The sequence below is a fragment of the Peromyscus maniculatus genome, chromosome 13 (assembly GCF_049852395.1).
Source record: "Peromyscus maniculatus bairdii isolate BWxNUB_F1_BW_parent chromosome 13, HU_Pman_BW_mat_3.1, whole genome shotgun sequence".
Taxonomy (NCBI): domain Eukaryota; kingdom Metazoa; phylum Chordata; class Mammalia; order Rodentia; family Cricetidae; genus Peromyscus; species Peromyscus maniculatus.
Window position 1 is genome coordinate 30,734,943 of NC_134864.1, and position 8,605 is coordinate 30,743,547.

General features: G+C 34.9%; 1 long non-coding RNA gene across 1 annotated transcript in view; it reads left to right on the forward strand.

Annotated features, from left to right (window-relative positions):
* The window catches only part of LOC143268357 (uncharacterized), a 38,413-nt gene extending 35,792 nt beyond the window's left edge, over positions 1-2,621 (forward strand). Inside the window, exon 5 of the long non-coding RNA XR_013044211.1 lies at positions 77-2,621. This is a non-coding gene — a long non-coding RNA (uncharacterized LOC143268357). The remainder of the gene's footprint in view (positions 1-76) is intronic.
* Positions 2,622-8,605: the final 5,984 nt, after the last annotated feature.

Consider the following 8,605-nt stretch of genomic DNA (forward strand, 5'->3'; position numbering starts at 1 on the left):
AAGCTGGTCACTAGGGGTGGCCCTGTAGGCTTTATAGCCCCGCCCCACTTTCTGTTTACTCTCTGCTTCCCGACAGCAGGTGCAATGTGACTAGCTGGCCTCTCATTCCTGCTACTATGTCTCAGTCACCACGATGGAATCCATGCCTTCTAATTGTAAGTCACAATAAAGCCACCCTTCCTTAAATTGATTCTTCCCAGGTATTTTTGTTACAACAACGAGGAAAATAACTAATACACACAGTATCCCTGCCTTGGTGCCTGGCTAACAGATCTTGACATATTGTCAATGAGAAAAGGAGAAAATGGTACCACTACCATCAGACAAAATTAAACCAAACAGAACCTCTTCCCAGTTACCAAGAAGTTACTAATAACTTCTTGGTCTATGAGCCTGATTTGAAAAAGGTACCATCTGAGAATGTGGCAAGGTTGAAAGAAGACAAATGCATTGTCTTTTGTCTTATTTATTAAACATGACCGCTGTAACAATTCTAAAGTTTTACAGATCTTGCCTCACAAAATGGAACTCGAGTTAGAGTGTTGTTTTCCTGTTTGCCTCAAGAGTCTCTCTCCCCACCATGACTCATGGACTACAGCAGCTGATAAGTGAGGGGCAGAACATGTTGCTCTCCTGTAAGAATGTGTTTAATGATGGCCAGGTATTACACAGAAAAATTCTAGAGTTTCAGAACTTGTAATTTAGTTGAATGGCAGATATTCATGACTGTTAACATCCCCGTGAAGACAAATGAAAACCTTTTATAAAATTCTAAAGCATTTTTTAAGTAAGCTTACAATCACCTAAGGATATGGGTCAGTTATGAGAGTAGGCTAAGGATCATACTTGTCCACGCCAAAGTCTCTGTGAGATAAAGGGTGGGAGTGAAAAGTACAAACAGTGGGAACCCCACAAGGAACTAGAATTATAAATTGCATGTCTAGTGTACTGTTTATTTCTCCTAAAGGCATTTGCTGAGTGTTGGAAAAGTATTGAAGGCTACATGTAGGAAAAGGCTTTAAAAGACACAATAAATCTCTAACAGGTTCCCTGGACAGAAAAATCAGATGCATTGGAGAAGGAGGGATTTCCTCAATCACATGCCAGGAGTCTCCTCAGGTTGCTGTATTTTTAAATGCTTGAATACTTGGGGCTTGGGGTTGGAGTCTGGAGCTTTGGTCAGGACAGAGACTAACTTTCTGAAAACCTGTAACAATAAAGGCACAGATACTTTTTGAGGCATTTAATTAAAAGCCTGGAAGATCCCATGAAGAAAAAGAAATAAATCCATCTTTACTAAAACTATAATCCTTCTCCAGGGCCCTTCAGCTTCTGATGGGCTTAAAGTGAAGAAATATTGTTTTAGTTCTGTGTGAAAGTTTTAATACTGTGAGGAAATTATATTATGATTCATGGTTTTAGGGGTTTGAAATGGATTGAATTATGAGGGAGACCAATGAAGCCAGGAAACAGAGTGAATGTCTATGCTATCAGGCTTAATCTCTTTCCTTCTTAGTCCGTAAAGGGCCCCAATTTATGGGAGAGTGTTGCCCACGTCAAGAACAGGTCTTCCTTGCTTAGGTGCTTCTCTCTTGGTTAGTAAGAGGCATGCTTAGTAATCTTGTAGATACCCTTCAGTCAAATCAAGTTGACAACATTAACCACTACTGTTCTTTTTCTGTTCCTATATTAAAGTTGGGGAAATTTGAACTGAATGAACATGTAAAGTGTTCAAACCATGGAAACAACTGTAAGGTGAAGGTGAAGCAGTATTTGGGGGGACATTTATAGCATTAAATGAACTTTCTAGAAAGAAAAGCCTAAAGTCAATAATCCCAGCTTTCACCTTAAGAAACTAAAACAAGAGAAAGCAATATAAACATAAACAAAGTTGAAGAAAATATTTTTAACTCTATGACATTTAAAACATGAAAATAATAATAGAGAAAAATAATAAATACAAAACTAGGTTATCTAAACATACCAATAAAGATTAAAATATCTAGTTATTCTAACCTAGAAAAAAGGAGAGAAGGTACAAATTACCAATGTCAGATACAGAAAAGGGACTATCAATATTGATCCAATGATTAGTAAGAGGATGATGACATGAGCAGCACTGTACCAAAAATTTACATAACTATAGACAAATTCTTTGAAAGGCACCATCTACTAATCCTTACAAAGAAGCAAATAGTGTGAGTAATCTTCCATTTCTTAAAGATACAAATGAATAATATATACTAGTTAATCCATAGTTAATAAATTTCAACAAATAAAAACATTTATGATTTGACATTTAAATGCTACCTAACACTTAAAGAAAAAAATTATCACAGTTATCTACAATCTTTCAAAACTAAAAGCAGAACAAACACTCCCTCAGTCTCAACATGCCTATCAGAATTGGGTAAAGAAAGTGCAAGAGAAGAAAACTACCAACCAGTTTCTATTGTGCGTGCACACTGATGCAAAAAGTCTCAAGACACTGTAGGAAGAAAACAGATAAAGCTATAATTACCATACAAAGCAATCATAAAGTACAACTAAGAACACAAACAGAAAAGAAAAAAGAAATTCAACAAAATGGTCTTCAAACTAAAATTAACCAGAAGAGATAACAAAAGATATTTCATTCAAATCAGGGGAATATTTAACCAAAAAGATATTACAATCGCAATCATATATATATATATACATATATATATATATATATATATATATATATATATATATAATTCTCATGCACCCAATTTCATAAAAAGCATGCTACTACATTTAAACACACATATCGCCAGGCAGTGGTGGCTCACACCTTTAATTCCAGCACTCAGGAGGAAGAAGCAGGTGGATCTCTACCAGTCTGAGGCCAACCTGGTCTACAAAGAGAGTCCCAGGACAGCCCAGGTTACACAAAGAAACCCTATCTCAAAAATAAGAAACACAAAAAAGTAAGACACAGATTAGCATCAACCCAATAATAGTAGGTAATTTCAATACCTCACGTTCTCCAATAGACAGATCATCTGGGCAAAAATAAACAGAGAAACATCAGAATTAAATGACATCACATATCAAGTGACCTTGACAAATATTTACAGAATATTCCACCCAAACTTCAAAGAATGAACATTCCTCTTAACAACCCATGGAAGCTTATCTAAAATAGATAATATCATAGGACACAAAACAAATTCTTAAGCAATTCATAAAAATGAAATACTCCATATATTCCTTCTGACTTAATGCAATGCAACTTAAACTGGACAGCAAGCTAATCTAATAAATACAGAAAGCCACGGAGCTTAAACAATCCATTACTGAATGACGAATGGGTCAAAGGGGAAATCAAGAAAAAAAATTAAAAAGCAAATATTTCCTGGAACTAAATAAAAATGAGAACAAAACTCCTGGACATGATGAAATCAGTTCGAAGTGGCAGACTTTCAGTTCTGGGTGACTACATTAAAAAAAAAAAAGAGCACAGATAAATGATTTAATGATGAATCTTCAAAAATTCAGAAATGCAAAAACAAACCAAATAAGACCCAGTAGATGGCAAAATTAATAAATATCACAGCAGAAATTAATGAAATGAAACAAAGAGAGCAATATAAAGTGTTGGGGAACTTAAGAGCTGGTTCTTTGAGAACAAAATAGGATTGACAGGCCCTTGTTCTAACTAACCAAAAGAAAGACATGAACAACATTAATAGAGTCAGAAATGAACAGGGAAACATTACAACACACACCAAAGAAATACAGATTTTAATGGAATATTTGAAAAAATTTATACTCTACTAAGTTGGAAAATTTTAAAGAAATGAATGAATTTCTAGCTTCATTCAAACAACCGAAATTAAACCAAGAAGAGACCAACAAGATAAACAGATTCATAAAAAATGAAGATTTAAATAGCGATTATAAAAAACTTTCCAGCTTAAAAAAAAAGAGAGAGAGAGAGCCCAGATCCAGACAGATTCACAACATACTCTACCAGGCTTTCGAAGATCTATAGCCCACTCTTAAATTATTCAGAAAAAGAAGATGAGCAAAAAGAATTCATTCTATGAAGCCATTATTATTCTAATACCAAAGCAAACAAAAAATCCTATATAGCAGTATCTCAAAATCCCTCATAAACATACATGCAAAAATTCTCAATAAAATATTAGCAAAAAATTCTCAATAAAATATTAGCAAACACAAATTAAGATCATTCACCATGACTAAGTTGGCTTTACCCTGAAAATGCAGAGATGGTTCAACATATTCAAGTCAAAAACATAATATATCAAATAAACTGACTTAAGTAAAGGAATCTTTAAGAGTATGTTACTGGTCAGAGAAGGCAATTCTGAAAAGCCTACATCTCCCATGACTCCAACTATGCATTATTATGAAAAAGTCAAAAGTATTATTACACAATAACAATACCAACAGTTCCAGAGGTGTTAACAAGACTTACAGGGCAGTGTGAAAAGTCATGGTTGGTAGCATAATTGCAATTTCATAATATTACAGATTTGTCAAAATTCACATACCCTTATCTTAGAAAGAATGGATTCCTCATGTGAACTGTGAACTTCAGTTAGTAACAGTGTATGTATACTGGTTCATGAACTGTGATCACAATACTTCATAAGTGAAACCTCAAGCTATGGACCAAACTAAACCTGTCCTCAGTTTAAATTGATTATCTCAGGCATTTTTTATCATAGTGATGAAAAGCTAAAAATCAATTCCTAATTTATCCAAGTGAATATATTCAACCAATCTGACATTATAATTACATTATTTGGAATAACTCCTTGCTCAAAATAACACTAAAAGCATAATATGGTAGTATGTAAAATCACAAATGTATATGTAAAACAAGGTTACAATTATTTAAATTATAACAGAATTATTTAAATTATAACAGGCAGCAGAGTTTTCACTCGGGGTAATAAAAACATTCTAGAGTATGGGAAGGATGGCAGTTACAGAAAAAATGTATATGTAATTAATGCCACTGAACTGAGTACTTCAATGGGTGAAGTGACAAACTACATATTATATATGCACACAATAGCAAATACAAGGAGAAATGTAACTCATTTCACTTTCAACATTTCAATATGTCTATGTATGTTTAAGTGTAGGCCAACTAAAACCTTTTAATCCTTCTAAAATAAGAAAAACTTCTTCTTGGCTGTGGATCTCTGCATCTGCTTCCATCAGTTACTGGATGAAGGCTCTATGATGAGTTTGGGGCGGAGTTGGGGAGCAGGAGAAGGGAAGAGGGGGAAATCTGTGCTTGGTATGCAAAAATGGGTAAAAAAATAAATAATAAAAAATAGCTTTTCTTAATAAAAAAGAAAAGCTACTTTTTCCCCATTTTTCTTATACCCTTTCATCTTAATTCTATATTATATCAATGTTTTTTATTTCATCAGATAATGTGGCTATTGTTAAACCTTCCTCAAAGCTAGAAAAAGGCAATGAATAGTTAGGTGAAGCCATGTATTTCACCAGTCACTACCCCAACTATGGTTGTTTGAACAAGAATGGCCCCATAAGCTCATATGTTTGGATGCTTAGTCACCATGGAGTGGCATTATTTTAAAGGATTATAAAGATTAAGAGGTGTGACCTTGCTGGAGGAAGTGTGTCATCAGGTGTGGGCTTTGAGGTTTCAAAAGCCCAAGCCAAGCCAACCTCTCTCTCTTTCTACCTATGGATCAAAATGTAGCTCTCAGCTACTGCTCCAGTGTGCCTGTGTCCCTCTATCCTCCCTGCCATGATGATAATGGACTAAGCCTCTGAAACTGTAAGTAAGCCTCCAATTAAATGCTTTCTTTTAAAAGAGTTGCCTTAGTCATTGTGTCTCTTCACAGCAATAGAACAGTGGCAAAGTCATCAACTAGTTTATTTTTTAAATATGGGTTTTCACATGTGGGGTTTATTAAACAATCACCTATGTTGTTAAAACGTTTTCCTTGAGCTTTCTTAAAAGCAATGAATCAGTTGTCAGTTTGCAACCTCTAAAGTCACCATTTATAAAGAAGACTCATCTATTTCAAAAGAAAATGTCACTACAGGAAATAGTCATTGTTCTGACTAAACAAAGATTTGAAAAGGCATTGCCTGTTTTATTTACTGCAATTATATTTCTTTAAAAAAATAAACAGAAGAGATATCCTTCACCAGAATAGTATCAAGTTTTTGTCAAGAAATAACCATGTTTTACACAGCTACATTTGTCAGTGGTAAGGTCACAGTGTCCAAATGCAATAATAATAATAACTGCTACTCTGGGTTGAAGTTGCCCTGTGACAGCATCAATGGGCTTTATTCATATATTTTACAACTGAGATGACTGAGGTATAAAGATCCTTAGAATATTACCCAACATCAAAACTAGATGCATTCCATCTCAGATTCTTCATGTCACCCCAACATTATATCCCACCACTGTGGTGCATACTCCCTGACTCCACAATGCACCACTAGTTATATCTGGTTTCATTAGCAACAAAGGCTGGTAGACTGGCTCTGTGAAATTACATTATTCCGCTGTGACCAGTGAAGAAACACTTCGAGTACTTCCTTTCCTGGTGGCCACTGCAATGCTTCCAGGGGAATACCAAAGGCTCACAAAGTTCTCCTCAGTGGACCTACTACTTCTGCATACATTTTATCCTGTTGATCCTTACAACATGTCCATGGTGTAGAAATAAGATAAATGTTCCCATGCCCATTTATTTGACAGGAGAAACCAAAGCTCAGAGAACTCAAAAGACCTTCAAAGTGAGTGTGGTATATTTGATTTGGGAGATAATGCTGAGTGCCTACATCATTTCAGTCTAAATTATAGTTAGTGAAGGGGGATTCCATCTTGACTCACACAGGAAAGTATTTCAAAATCTTACTGGTGGCCACTGGCATGTTTCTCATATAATAGTGGCACACAAAGTTCTCTAGAGTGGACTTCGTGATACACCTGTAGCTATCTTTAGCATTTTCAGTTCATTTGTAAAAACCTGGTTCCATTTTGTTTGGAGTACTAATATAAAAGATATATGAAATTATGAAGGACTTTCTTATCAACATTATCTAAAGTTTCTAAAACCCTCTGATCGCCCATCATGTCTAATACTATTAAATAATCATAGTATTTCCCATCTTTGCTTCTAGAAAATACATTTCATATAAAGTATTCCCCCATAGTACTTCTTGTCTTAAGACGTATAAGCTGAATTCAAGAAATCTTTCATTTTCACAGTGGACATTGGTAATGCCGAAGCTCTGAGTCAGTTAGTGAGGAGAGAAACTCAGTATTTTTTTCTGTTTCATTTATTTATTTTATATCCTAAAGGATAAAAATGAAGAGTTTTCTCCTGAGAAAAACAAGGATTTGAAATATTTCCTGCCAATAGGAAAGTTATTAAAAAGGTAAAATGTGTGCACCAAAATTTGAAGAACCTCCCTCTGTACATGGAGATTGAATTCCCCACTCAGTAATTGCATAAATCATGTTGATGGGCCACTGCTTTCCACTAAATGAATAAATTATAGTTGCTAAGCACTGAGAATACCCATGCTCCATGTACAGGTCCTGTGGTCCCCACTGGAATCTTGTTCTCTTGAACCATGCATTCCAGCCTCTGGCTGCCAAGTATTTTTATGTCTTCAATAAACTAAACTGAACCAAGCTGTTATTACTGAATTGCAGGCTATTAGAAGCTGAATGTAGCTGTTGGTGTATCACCAAGGGAAATAAAAACTTATTATGTTCATTTTGTATGTAACCTAGACAGTTGCATTTGCAAGCTATCAGCATGTGCAGGGGCCATTTTAGATCTGGAGTAGTAGCAGAGGAGACCATGGTGTCCCTGTCTGTTTTCAATTCCTCAGACACCTGGAACAGAATTAAGAACCCAGAAATTAGAGGATAAAAGACTTCTTCTAGTCTGCAATATCTGCTTCAGTTGTTTCAAGCAGTTGGAAAAACAGTGGTAAATACAGAAAATGAAGAAGCAGAGGCAAGGCAAGAGAAGATGAACTTCACATGAAATGCAACCACCTATTACATCACTAAGGAGCCTATTGAAAGAGGATAATTTCCTGAGAAATATTTATTTTAAAATATCTTGCTAAACAAAAAGAAAAAAGTTTCTCCAATTATCTACTAAGCAAAATAGCATAATATTAGCTACTATCTCTATTGCCATTAAGTCAAAGCCAGAAGTAGACCTAATGATTAAACCCACATTAGAGTAATCACCTATTTAATTATTGAAGTCCCTCCTATCCAAAGAGACAAGAGCCATAGCTAAGTAATCCAAGAGTACAAGACTCCTAAGCCCTGTAATGTCTTAGGGAGAATAACTGCACAAATTTTGGTGGTTTCCTCAAAATTTATTTGAATGTTTGAAATACTGATGTTAATATTTTTATCAGCTTAAAAAATAATAGTATCAACCTTCCCTCTTATTATAGTAATTAGGAAAATGTATTGTCCTAATTAGTTTTTCTGTTGATTCTGTGGCCAAATTCTTCTGCTTCAAGAAAGATGTGGAACCTATTCAATGAAGCTTGATCTCTTCTAAATACAAAATGG